This window comes from Populus euphratica, unplaced genomic scaffold (assembly GCF_000495115.2).
Source record: "Populus euphratica unplaced genomic scaffold, PopEup_1.0 scaffold302.1, whole genome shotgun sequence".
NCBI lineage: Eukaryota > Viridiplantae > Streptophyta > Magnoliopsida > Malpighiales > Salicaceae > Populus > Populus euphratica.
In genome coordinates this window covers 1-13,706 of record NW_011500185.1, presented here as the reverse complement: position 1 = coordinate 13,706, position 13,706 = coordinate 1, and the positions used below count along the sequence as shown (strand labels likewise).

General features: G+C 36.0%; 2 pseudogenes; both read left to right on the top strand.

Moving 5' to 3' along the window:
* Positions 1-10,389, top strand: part of LOC105111600 (GDSL esterase/lipase At1g29660-like) — a 29,883-nt pseudogene extending 19,494 nt beyond the window's left edge.
* On the top strand, positions 9,297-10,275 carry LOC105111599 (GDSL esterase/lipase At1g29670-like; annotated as a pseudogene).
* Positions 10,390-13,706: the final 3,317 nt, after the last annotated feature.

The window sequence follows — 13,706 nt, the reverse complement described above, 5'->3', positions numbered from 1 at the left end:
ATGAGTTTCGGACTATTTTTGGTCAAAACTGGTATTTTTGGTCAAAAAACCCGGTCCACCGAGTTGATACCCGTATAAAGATTTTTTTTTTTGTAATTTAAAATTGATTTTTAGCGGATGAAAAAACTTTATTATTATTATTATTATTATTTAGTATTATTATATATAATAAAACATATGGTAATCGGTGCACGTTGAAAATTTTAACAATTCCGTGATTATTTTCATAATCATGGGATTTGTTGTCTGTCTATAAATAGCCAATGAAATGAAGACACATGAAAAGAAAAAAAAGATAAAAAAAAAATTCGGAATTTGAATTGGAGCATTACTATTTGGTTACTATTTGAGTACTATTCATTTTTCTTATACTTTTTCTGCACCCTAGTAAGATATTAATTTTTTTTTTAACAAATTGAAAAATACCAAAAATATCTCAACCGTTAGATCTAATAGTGTTTAAATCTGGGCCTTTGATTTCTTAGGATACAATAGGCTTTACCACACCAGATTAAAACCCAAATCAATCTCAACCTTTAAAATAATCTGCCCTTTGATCCTGTTGCGCCACGCCAGCCGGTGTACCAAGCACTCGGTACACCGCGACACACCAGGTTGTAGCCCATTCAATCCTGACCGTCTGATGAACTTGAAGATCAAACCAATCACAGCCGCATGATCTGTTCATCCGAGATCCAACGGCGCCCAGGCTTTAGACGCACAAGTGCACTATACACTCGTCTGCACCGCAGCGGAACCCAGAGCTTCTCTCTCCTCTCGTCGGCGATTCTCTCTCTCTCCGTCGATCTCCCATTTCCGGCCATTTCAAGCTACGAAACCACCACAGAAACGTGCATCGACTTCTCTGAAGCAAAACCTCGGTCGTTTTACACTTTGTCACCGGCGATTTTGGCCAAAAAACGGTCGCGACCGTCATCGGCTAATCGACCTTCCAGTCATCGATTCTCCCTCCTCAGCCATCAACGGCCAACGAGACCACCACCATCAGAATCCTCGTCCTCAGATCTACCAGAATCAACCATCTTTTAGCCGGAAGCTCACCGAAAAAATTCACCACCGTCAACAGTAACTGCGCGTGAGCCACACGCGCCGCCAGTGGCATTTTCATAAATTTTCGATAAATCCGAGGGTATTTCAGTCTTTTGCCTATACAGGGGTACTCAGGTAATTTTCTATGATATTTTATGGTATTTTTTTGATATTTTTATATATAAATACTTGTAAATTTTTGTATGTGAAAAAAAACAAAAAATAAACCAAAATAAATAACGACGCGGGTTCAACATCCATTTTATCATATCACTGTTCACAGGTCAAAAACCCAATTTTCAAGAATTGATATATCTATTTGTCAATGATATCAAAATAATTTTTATTTTATAAAATAAATATTATTTGTCGACACGTCTCTTTTATTTATAGAAAAGGACCGATGTTAAAAATTTAAATACCAAATCTGGATTATGTCCATTATTATTTATTTTGGTAAATCAAACGTAACTCTCCTTTTTAGGGATAAACGTCGATATTTTAGACAAAGTCTCCTAATTTTAGGGACTAATGTCATTTTTAACGTGTCTCCTATTTTTAGGGACCGACGTTAACTATGTTAAAAAAATTACAAATAAGCTCAAAATATAATAGCATTTGAATCAAAATAAGAAAAACACACAAGTAAAGGTAACCTTTCTCTGAAAGGATGTTTTAAAGGTGGTGTTTACATTCCCTTAATCATAACTAACCCAGACCCGAATCTTTGGGACTAGTGTCTAATTTTGGATTTCTAGTTCCCTCAAATTACTAGATGGCGACTCCAATAAAATCTTTATTTCCCCCAATCAAATAAAAACTAAAATATTCTTTTTTTTGTTTAAAAAAACAAACAAAAAAGGAGTGGAGCCGTCGCCCGACATCGTGTAGCGACATAGGTATTAAAGTTTAGTCTACCAGTATGGGTTTAATGCTGCATCAATAAAAATATATTCTTGGCATCCTCACCTGCCCTAGTATCACTTCCTGCAAACTCGTTGATATTCTAGTCTCCCCTTCGAAAGTCACTATATTACCGGATCACTCATTCTCTAATTCTACACAATTTTCTTAAATCATAGGTGCTCTTTAATATCTTACCTTCACCCATCCAGATATTTGTTTTATTGTTAATAGAGTCTATCAATTTATGCATTCTCCTACAAATTCTCATTGGGCTGTTATTAAGCATATTCTATGTTATCTTAAAGGTACAACATCTTATGGTTTTCATATTACTCGTGGCTCCCCTTTTTCTATACATGAATTTACAGATGCAGATTGGGATGGTAATATTGATGATCGCAAATCTACGAGTGGTTATCTTGTCTTTTTTAGTCAGACGTCTGTCACACCCGGACATCACGACGACCTTAAAAATTTATCATCTTTGGAAAGAATGGATTTTTGGCATCCTATTCTTTAATAGGGAATGGTATTATTTAAAGAGTCGTCATCTAATATTACGGTCACTAGGAACCCTAACGGGTCAACAAAGATTCCATGGTATAAAACTGGTTATGCAAAAAGGAAGATATTATCACACCTTAAACATCCTGTCTGAGGCAGGCTATATTGCTTATTTTTGTTATAAATTGCTAACATTTTGTTGGTTTATACTATTGTTGTAACCCATTTTCGGGTCCCCGCGTAAAAAATAAAAATAAAATATATATATATATAGAAAAATAAGAAATTGAAAAATAATAATAACTATTGAGAAATAATAACAGTAAAAAAGAGGATGTCAGAATGCTCAGAAAATGGTCAAAAGTTAGTTGAGGAGGTTTACAATTACAAAGATTAAAATTTGATAGTATTTTGTTACCTAATGAGAACCCTGCTGAAAAAAAAAGTCAATTTTAGGAAGAAAAATCCAAAATAAAATATTTATGGATTCAATTAAATTTTAATAAAGGTTTGATTGAATTTATGGAGGTTTTGATTGCAAGAACATTTGATTTTTTAGTTAATTTGGGCTTTTATTAGAAGAAATTAAAGTTCTGGAGTCAACATATAATTTTTTAGAGTTAATTTGGTCAAATCAGGGACATAATTGCATAAATATTAAAGTTTGATGGTCAATTAGGGACTTAATTGAAGAAATCCAAAACCAAGGACCAAATTGTAAAACACGCCCAAATTGAAGGCCTGATTTTGAATCTGACGCATTTTGGCGTCAAATCTCATTTAAATGAAACGACGCGTTTTGGGAAAAACGACGTCGTTTTATGCACTGTTCATATGCACTATTCATTAAAAAAACAGAAAACTCAAAACGGTGTCGTTTTGAACAGCACCATCATCTTTTTCCCCTGGACACGCAGAGAACAGGGGAAGAAAATGTGTTTTTCTCCTCTGTTTTTACCGATCTTTTTACCGACAATTCAACTTCAAAAAGACATCGACAATTGCAAATGTATTTGCATTAATGGGAGAAACACATCATGAGGCAGAAGCGTCAATCGCATCAGCCAGTCCTGCAGAAGAGAAGACGATGATGTGGCATCAAAAACTAGGTCACATGTCAGAAAAAGGTTTAAAGGTTCTCTCTGATCAGAAGTTACTCCCTGGGCTTACAAAGGTTACTTTACCTTTTTATGAGCACTGTGTTACAAGTAAACAACACAGGTTGAAGTTTGGCACATCAACAACTAAGAGCAAATGCATCTTAGACCTGATTCACTCTGATGTATGGCAAGCACCGGTTGTATCCTTGGGAGGAGCAAAATACTTTGTATCATTCATAGATGACTTTTCTAGGAGATGTTGGGTGTATCCAATTAGAAGGAAGGCAGATGTGCTTACAGTCTTTAAAACTTTCAAAGCGCGGGTGGAACTTGAATCTGAAAAGAAGATCAAGTGTTTGAGGACTGACAATGGAGGAGAATATACTAGTGATGAATTTGATAACTTCTATCAACATGAACATGAAGGTATCAAAAGGCAGTTCACAACGGCATACACTCCACAACAAAATGGAGTGGCAGAGTGGATGAACAGAACTCTATTAGAAAGAACAAGAGCAATGTTGAAGGCTGCAAGTCTAGGAAAGTCATTCTGGGCAGAAGCAGTCAATACCGCATGTTATGTGATAAATCGATCTCCATCAACAACAATTGAGCTAAAGACACCGATGGAGATGTGGACTGAAAAACCAGCTGATTATTCTCGATTGCATATATTTGGAAGTCTTGTGTACGTGATGTACAATACACAAGAAGTTAGCAAGCTGGATTCAAAATCCAAAAAATGTGTATTCTTGAGATATGTTGATGGAGTGAAGGGGTATCACTTGTGGGATCCCACTGCCCACAAGGTAGTTATCAGCAGAGATGTCATATTTGCAGAAGGTAAAATGCAAATGGAAGAACATAATAGCATTCTAAAGGAGACTACAGCACTCCACGTGGAAAATACTCAGAATCATGCTTCTTCTGAAGCTATACCAGAGCATGAAGAGCAAGAACAAATAGAGTTTGAAACTCCTGAAGTTCAGCGGTCGACTCGTGAAAGAAGACCATCAGCTTGGCACTCAGAATATGTTACTGAAAGTAACATTGCATACTGTCTTCTAACAGAGGATGGAGAGCCATCAACTTTCCATGAGGCTATTAAAAGCACAGATGTATCTATGTGGATGACAGCAATGCAAGAGGAGATTGAAGCTCTGCACAAGAATAATACTTGGGATCTTATTCCGCTACCACAAAGAAGAAAGGCCATTGGCAACAAATGGGTTTACAAGATAAAGCGTGATGGGAATGATCAAGTGGAGCGGTATCGTGCAAGATTGGTGGTGAAAGGATATGCTCAGAAAGAAGGAATAGACTTCAATGAGATATTTTCTCCAGTGGTACGACTTACGACAATCAGAGTAGTCTTGGCAATGTGTGCTATATTTGATCTTCACTTGGAGCAGTTAGGCGTGAAAACTGCATTTCTTCATGGAGAACTTGAAGAAGAAATTTATATGCTCCAACCAGAGGGTTTTGCTGAAACAGGCAAGGAGAACTTGGTTTGTAGGTTGAACAAATCTCTATACGGTCTCAAATAGGCGTCGAGGTATTGGTATAAGAGATTTGATTCCTTCATAATTAGCCTTGGGTACAACAGACTCAATTTAGACCATTATACATATTACAAGAGGTTTGATGAAGATTTCATCATTTTGTTGTTGTACATGGATGACATGTTGGTGATAGGCCCCAGCAAAGATCGAGTCCAAGAATTGCAGGCATAGTTGGCTAGGGAGTTTGATATGAAGGACTTGGGACCAGCAAACAAGATTCTAGGGATGAAAATTTACCGAGACAGAAGTAAGAGGAAGATTTGGCTTTCTCAGAAGAATTATTTGAAGAAAATCTTGCGACGCTTCAACATGCAAGATTGTAAGCCAATTTCCACCCCACTTCCTATTAACTTCAAATTATCCTCAAGTATGTCTCCTAGCAATGAAGCAGAGAGGATGGAGATGTCTTGAGTACCGTATGCATCAGCAGTGGGAAGTTTAATGTTTGCCATAATATGTACAAGACCAGACATTGCACAAGCAGTGGGAGTAGTTAGTCGATACATGAAAAATCCTGGTAGAGAGCATTGGAATACTATTAAGAGGATCTTGAGATATATCAAGGGTACCTCAGATACTGCATTATGTTATGGACGATTAGAATTTACTATCAGAGGATATGTTGTTTCAGATTTTGCTGGTGACCTTGAGAAAAGGAAATCCACTACAGGCTATGTGTTCATAATTACAGGAGGAGCTGTGAGCTGGGTTTCTAAACTTCAGACTGTTGTAGTGTTATCCACAATAGAAGCTGAGTACATGGCAGATACACAAGCTTGTAAAGAAGCAATATTGATGAAGAAACTTATGGAGGAGCTCGGGCACAAATAAGAGAATATTTTTTTGTATTGTGATAGTCAAAGTGCCTTGCATATTACAAGGAATCCAGCGTTTCATTCAAGAACAAAACACATAGATGTTCAGTATCACTTTGTTCGCGAAGTGATGGAAGATGGAAGTGTGGATTTTCAGAAGATTTACACAAAGGAAAACCCAGCAGATGCTTTGACAAAACCGGTCAACACTGATAAGTATATATGGTGCAGATCCTCTTACGGCCTAGCAAACACGTAAGCAGCTTGAAGATGGCAAGTATAGAAATGATAGAAGAATCACAGATAATCAAGTGTGAAGACTTGATTAATTCATCAAAGTCTTCAAGCGGGAGAATGTGAAACCACCAATTTGTCAACAATGTTAGGCACCAATTTCTCAACAATGTTAGGCATAAATTTGGTGCCACCTACCTTGCCCTTGTCTTTTGCATGGATGTTTACCTATAAATAGGCAATGCATCCAAGCATTATAAACACACGACAAGAGAGAAAGAAGAGAGGGTGAGAAGAGAGTAATCCCATAAAATTGTGAGGTATTTGTGAGATAGTAAGTGAGGTATTTTCTCCTAATAATAGAGAGATTTTTGTTGTTCTCCTATTATTAGAGAGAAGTTGTATTCTCACATTACTTAGTAAAATCCTTCTATACTTGCCCGTAGACATAGCCAAATTGGGTGAACCACGTAAATTCTTGTGTGTCGTTTCTCATTTATCTTGTCCCTTACCTTTTGTCTTATCGGGTTTGCATGCCAACATCCTAACAGAAATGTGAAACCACCAATTTGTCAACAATGTTAGGCACCAATTTGTCAACAATATTAGGCATAAATTTGGTGCCACCTACCTTGCCCTTGTCTTTTGCATGGATGTTTGCCTATAAATAGGCAATGCATCCAAGCATTATAAACACACCACAAAAGAGAAAGAAGAGAGGGTGAGAAGAGAGTCATCCCATAAAATTGTGAGGTATTTGTGAGATAGTAAGTGAGGTGATTTCTCCTAATAATAGAGAGATTTTTGTTGTTCTCCTATTATTAAAGAGAAGTTGCATTCCCACATTACTTAGTAAAATCCTTCTATACTTGCCCATGGACATAGCCAAATTGGGTGAACCATGTAAATTCTTGTGTGTCGTTTCTCATTTATCTTGTCCCTTACCTTTTGTCTTGTCGAGTTTGCATGCCAGCATCCTAACAGAAATGTGAAACCACCAATTTGTCAACAATGTTAGGCACTAATTTGTCAACAATGTTAGGCATAAATTTGGTGCCACCTACCTTGCCCTTGTCTTTTGCATGGATGTTTGCCTATAAATAGGCAATGCATCCAAGCATTATAAACACACCATAAGAGAGAAAGAAGAGAGGGTGAGAAGAGAGTAATCCCACAAAATTATGAGGTATTTATGAGATAGTAAGTGAGGTGTTTTCTCCTAATAATAGAGAGATTTTTGTTGTTCTCCTATTATTAGAGAGAAGTTGCATTCCCACATTACTTAGTAAAATCCTTCTATACTTACCCGTGGACGTAGCCAAATTGGGTGAACCACGTAAATTCTTGTGTGTTGTTTCTCATTTATCTTGTCCCTTACCTTTTGTCTTGTCGGGTTTGCATGCCAGCATCCTAACAGTGGTATCAGAGTCATGCCCCCGAGTTAGCCATGATGGATGAATCCTCGGAGTGCCGAACAAAAGGTGGTGGGCCCTAATTAAAATTATGATGTTAATCCATGGATCAGCTCTATTGGATAGGCGGTGTACTCCGAATGCTTCATGGACGTGTCCTGATCTCAACACGGTGAAGAGGAGTTGACCTAGAAAGAGCAAAAAACTCTCAAGTCAGGTAGTATTCTTCAGATGCTTTATGGACGTGTCCTGACCCCAACACGATGAAGTAGAGAGAAGTAGAGAATGAAAAATCCTGGTTAGTAGAGAGTGGATGGATAAATGATCATTTGAGGAGAGGCTCGGTGGTCCTTTGTTCGAGGGAAGGATTGTTGGGTATGCGACCAAAGTCCCACATTGGTTAGAAATGGGAAGGATCAAGGGTATATAAGGATGGACAAATATCTCCATTGGTATGAGGCCTTTTGGGTATAACCCAAGAGCAAATCCATGAGGGCTTAGGCTCAAAGTGGACAATATAATATTAATATGGAGATAGATGGTGTTCATAATCCTTACAATTCATTGAAGGGTTCTCCCAAATTGCAACTCCCTTGACACAGTTAACTGAGAAAGACAGAAAGTAGAAAGACAAAAAGTAGACATGGTCAGAAAAATGTGAAGAAAACTTCCAAGAGTTGAAGAGAAGGCTCATTATTACTCTGATGTTAACACTTCTCTCACGAACCAAAGATTTCATGAGCTAAATTATCCATTGCATGACGTGATATTAGCTATTGTGTGTTGTGGTATTCATTTTGAGAATATGGAAATACTATTTATAGGTGTCTCGAACCTAAATTTTTATTGATTACAAAAGCTTGAAGCATATGATGTCACAAAAGAAGTGGAATATGTAGCAAAAAAAAAATGAATCAAATTATGGCATTTGTTTTACTTTGCTGCAGGATGGATCAGGAATCTCAACTCTTCCTTTTGGTATACCGGTGCTGATCTGTATAAGAATCATGAATGCATTTCAGCTTGGTCTGCTTAATTTCTAATTTAGTGTGGGTTTGGTTTGCTCAGCTTAATAGTAGGGTTATAGATTTTCTTGTATTTCTTTTTTGTAATTAGGCTGATGCTTAGGTTACTAGCTAAAACTTTGTTCATACTGTTCATGTTTTCTCTTTTTATTATATATTTATTCTCGATTTCAACAAAAAAAAAATTATTAAGAATTCTGATTACACCATAAAATACCACCCTAGGAAGGCATACGTAGTGGCAGGTGCTCTTGGTAGCAAAAATAAAGCCACTTTGTGTAAGCCAATGCTGTGGAAGGAATGACAGTTGGTGGAGTTGAAAGAAATGGGTGTAGAATTGGGTATTAATTCAGGCGGGAGACTTTTAGCTCCACTGATAGTATGACCAACGTATCGCGAACAAATATTATGAGCCCCAAGCAATGACATTGAAGGGTCCAAGAATAAGAAGGAAATAGAGGCCAGAACAGATACTCATTTTCGAGTAGCGGATGATAGATCTTCGATGTTGGGATAATGATTGCACGTGCCCAATGATAAGATGATTAAACAGATGGTTCTACGAGAAGCACAACAAATTCTCCGTACATCATGGCAGCACACTAAAATATATCAGGACCTGAAACGTCTCTATTAATGGCCTAACATGAAAAAGGAAATAGCCAAGAATGTGTTAGTGCGGAATATGGGTCTGATATGGGTCATAACGACTACCTCAACAATTATTTCTTGGACGGCTACAATAGCAGCAAGCTATATACCCCTGAAAAATATGCTCAACTTCTTTCTGAAACTTACGAAACTCAGCTGGAGGTTAGCCCTACTTAATGTCTCTTGTAAAACAACAATTAATGTTTGACGCGATTGGAAACTACCAAAGACCCCCACTTCATTCCCTTTGTTTCCCTTGTTGCCAGAAATTGTATTGGTCAGGAGCAAGAAAGATAGCTGTGTTCGGACTTATTCGGGTAGGATGTATGCCGTCCAACATACAGAAACATCCCAATGACCTAGATGCATCTTCATGTGCATACAAGCTCAATGATGATGTTCAAATTTTCAACGACAAGCTTCAAGAACTGCTCAGAAAACTTAATAATAGGCATTCTGATGCTGCGTTTACCTACAGAAACTCTTATTAAATTGATTCTGATGATCAGACGAATACAGGTACGAATCCCATCCCTCCCTTGCTCTCTTTCTCTCACGGTTGAAGACGACTTTTTCGTTACGCCTCTGATGCCCATGTTATTTTTTCTTGCTTGCAGGTTTTACACATACCCGTTAGAGCTGTTGCGAGGTAGAATCTGGTTCTGTCCCATGTCAATCTCTCTCCTTCCCATGTGGCAACAGGAGTGACTATGTGTTCTGAGTTGGAGCCCATCTTACTGAAGCTAAAGCTTGGGCCTTTGGAAAAAGAGCATATAAACGTCAGTCACCAAAGGACGCCTATCCATATGATCAGCGAACTAGTTAAGCTGAAGCTTGATGATTCTGATGCTTACGATATCAACCATGCCCAACTCTGATGGAGAAGACGATTGTCTCATAAACAGTCAGATGATACGATGTTGTGACTGTAAGAACAATTGAAAGACATATTTACTGTCATTTCATAGCCTTGCACAATATAATTCCAATAAAATTTTGATTTACGCATTCCGAAAGTTGTTATGATTTTAATTAACGAATTCATAACGATTCCTGCTAGAAGGGAATTCGCCCCAAGAAGACAATAGCAATTACTTAATTCCTTAATCATGTGGATATCATACATAAAATCCATTCATAGAGAGATTTATTCTTAATGTATGGAAGTCTATTCGAAGATACAATTGCCATTGAAATCAAAAGAAGGATGCATGTGTACGTACATAAACCAAAAGCACTTTACTTTTATAGTTGTATATGTGAAGTCCCATATGTGAATATGATAAGTGACACGACTAAAAGGTTGATGTCTTCTCCCAAGTGCAGGAGTGTCGAAGTAATAAATAATCTGGAAAGACCGGGATCGAACCATAGGGAGGTTAATTGTACAAATTATAAACAACAATTAACAACAATAACAACAACAACAACAACAACAACAATAATAGTAGTAGTAATAGTAATAATAATAATAATAATAATAATAATAATAATAAAGAAAGAGAAGAAGAAGAAGATGATGAGAACTTGGAGATGGAATATTAATGTAAGGATTAAATAATGATAATAACAAATGTTAAGGTTAGAGGTTCCACTAATGGTATGTCAAACAAGTATAATATAAACTCTTATTATTCAATTGGAAACCACACAGAAAGAAGGTTCCAATCAGATTATAGATTGTTAACATGATTACATTAGTTACCTTATTCGATTAATGCTAATACTTGTAAATTTCGTCAAGCATTCATGATTATAACTTATGTTAACAACAAATCAAGTTCCTTTCATAGCTCAGGTGTCAGTTATACCATACATTATGGGCTGTGAAAGTGCCAAGCATTTGTTGTACCAAGTGTTATACAACATAAATCAAGATTAGTCATTTAACAAGCAAAGTATTAAAGAGTGAACAAGATAACAAATATAAAACATGTTAGTATCAAACATTAAAGTCCATATTAAGTTTACATTATACTTATTCTCACACCATTAGTGTAACCTTTTCACCTTGACATAATAAACTTAGCTAGACATAATGAAAGAAAGAAAAATAGATAAACAAAATATGAACATAAGAGGTAACTAAGTAAAGGAAAGGAAATGAAAGGCATAAACTTGATATTAATGAAAGCAAAGCATAAAATAAACTTAATATTAATGAAAGCAAAGCATAAACATTACAAAAAATACAAAGAGAGAAAGGAAGAGCATGATCTTGATTTGGAAACCAAGATGCCTAAATGCATGACAAATGCCTCCTTTTATAGGCCAAAATTAGGAACTATTGATATGATGACTAATTGATAAGTGGGTGGCCAACTTTTGACTTGGTGACAATCCTTATCTTCTCTTGTCTGCCCAAAACGTCATTGATAACGTCAAAATTGGAGCCAGTTGAAAACATGAAAATTGTAGGTAATTGTCTCAGATTTCTTGTGTAAAACATTCAGCTCATTTGGACTTCTAGAACTCCAGATATGGATAAAATACCGAATAGTGCTCGGGCTGGAAGACAGATTCGGGTTTCTTTGTTATTGCTACAATTTGGACTTGAAAATGGCCTTTTTAGATCTTGGGCTCCATAGGAAAGTTGTAGGCCTATGTCTTACCTTTCCATCCATATAAATTGGACCTAAATCTGAGATATATAGCTTCAAATATGACCCAATTACCGAATAGTGTTTCGGTTTGGATTGCACTGACATCTTTTTTCTAAGTTTGGCCATCTCTTTATCCTTGCAATTTAAGTTCTTGAAGTCATCAATCAATCCTTTCATTTATGTGATAGGCCTACATTTAAAATGAACATTTACCACAAATTACAGGTATCTTATATTATTAGATATATTATTATAAAACATGCTTTAGTCAAGGAGTTATTGATACTTCAAGTGCAAAATGATGATATAAAACCATGATAAAAATGCACTTTTAAGTACTAATCACACCCCCCAACCAGCTTATTACTAGTCCCTAGTAATCAAAGCGTTAAAATAGACAAAAAATTTGAAAATTTCACAAAGCAAGGTATTCATCATTTAACTTCCATTAATCTATCCAGATAAACAAACTCTCATTAAATTTATATATCTGCTCAATACCTACCTCTTAACAAGATATTAATAAACCTTTCTTTTGTGCTCAATGCATCAACACATAATTATGGGGCTTTTCTTTGAAGAAAACAAACTTTTTATACTAATGTTTAAGGTTAACTTCCTTGGGTTGGGATTATTATTTTTGTCTTTTTTTTTCTTCTTTTTTAAAAATGTATATACATATAATTTAAAAACATCATGCATCTTTAACCCATGTAACGAGCTTTCAGCTAATGACTCCCAGACCAGTTGGTCTTATGGCATTAGGTGTTAAGACACCCCTACGAGCTTAGTAACTCGGGTCGCAGATACTGATATGTAGATAGTGCAATGTTTGATTCCCTTAAGCTTTTCTCATCAACCCTTGTAAGAAGCGTTAGGTCAATAGCTCCCAAGTCAATTGACTTTAGGGTATTAGGTATTAAAACACCCCTTCGGGCTTAATTGCTTAGGTTAGGGAGGCTACGAAACCAAACTTATCTATATTTTTATTATCATCATTTTTTTTTCTTTTTTTTTCTTTTTTTTTTCATGTTTTTGTTTTTTTAATTATATACAATCCCTTTCCCTTAGTTGTTACCTTTAACAAAAGAACATAAATAATGTAATAATCCAATATGCAACCCATACTCATATGTTAAAGTTTGTGTGTGTAAATTAAGGTTTAAGAATACATGTTAAATAAGTATATGAGCAGAATTAAGTGGTAACAATACGAGAGTTTGTAAACTTGAATATTTCAGGAAGTATTATAATAGACCTTGTTAAGAATGGTTACTAAGATGTGTCTCAAGAGTCACTTTAACAAAAGAACTCCTTTACTCTACCATCCTAGTAACAACAATTATACACATGCTTTATGAAATGAAAAATAATTTTTTTTTATCAACTACTACCCTCTCCCCCCAACCAAAACGAGACATTGTCCTCAATGTTCTAAGGTAGAAAGATAGAGTATAGAAGATATCACCTGAAATAACGAACACTGACAAAACCTGAAACCCACTGAAACAAAAATAAGAAATAATAAAACCAAAAGACATAAAAATTCACAAATGAAGGCTCAAATCCAATCTAAGCTTTTTATGGCTTCCCGGAGATGACCAATTTATGCGACTCATGGAAGGATCAATCACAGGAATGAAAGATTGTAGTTGGTCAATCAATTGTTCAGTAGTAGTAGCAGAGATTATGATTTGTTGTGCAGAAGATATTAGAAATTCCTGTTCCACAACATGATCAAGAAAAGACAACAACTTATCATAATAACCATTAACATTTAACAAACCTATGGGTTTACAGTGAATGTGCAATTGAGCCCAAGAGGAAATATGAAAGATCTCTTC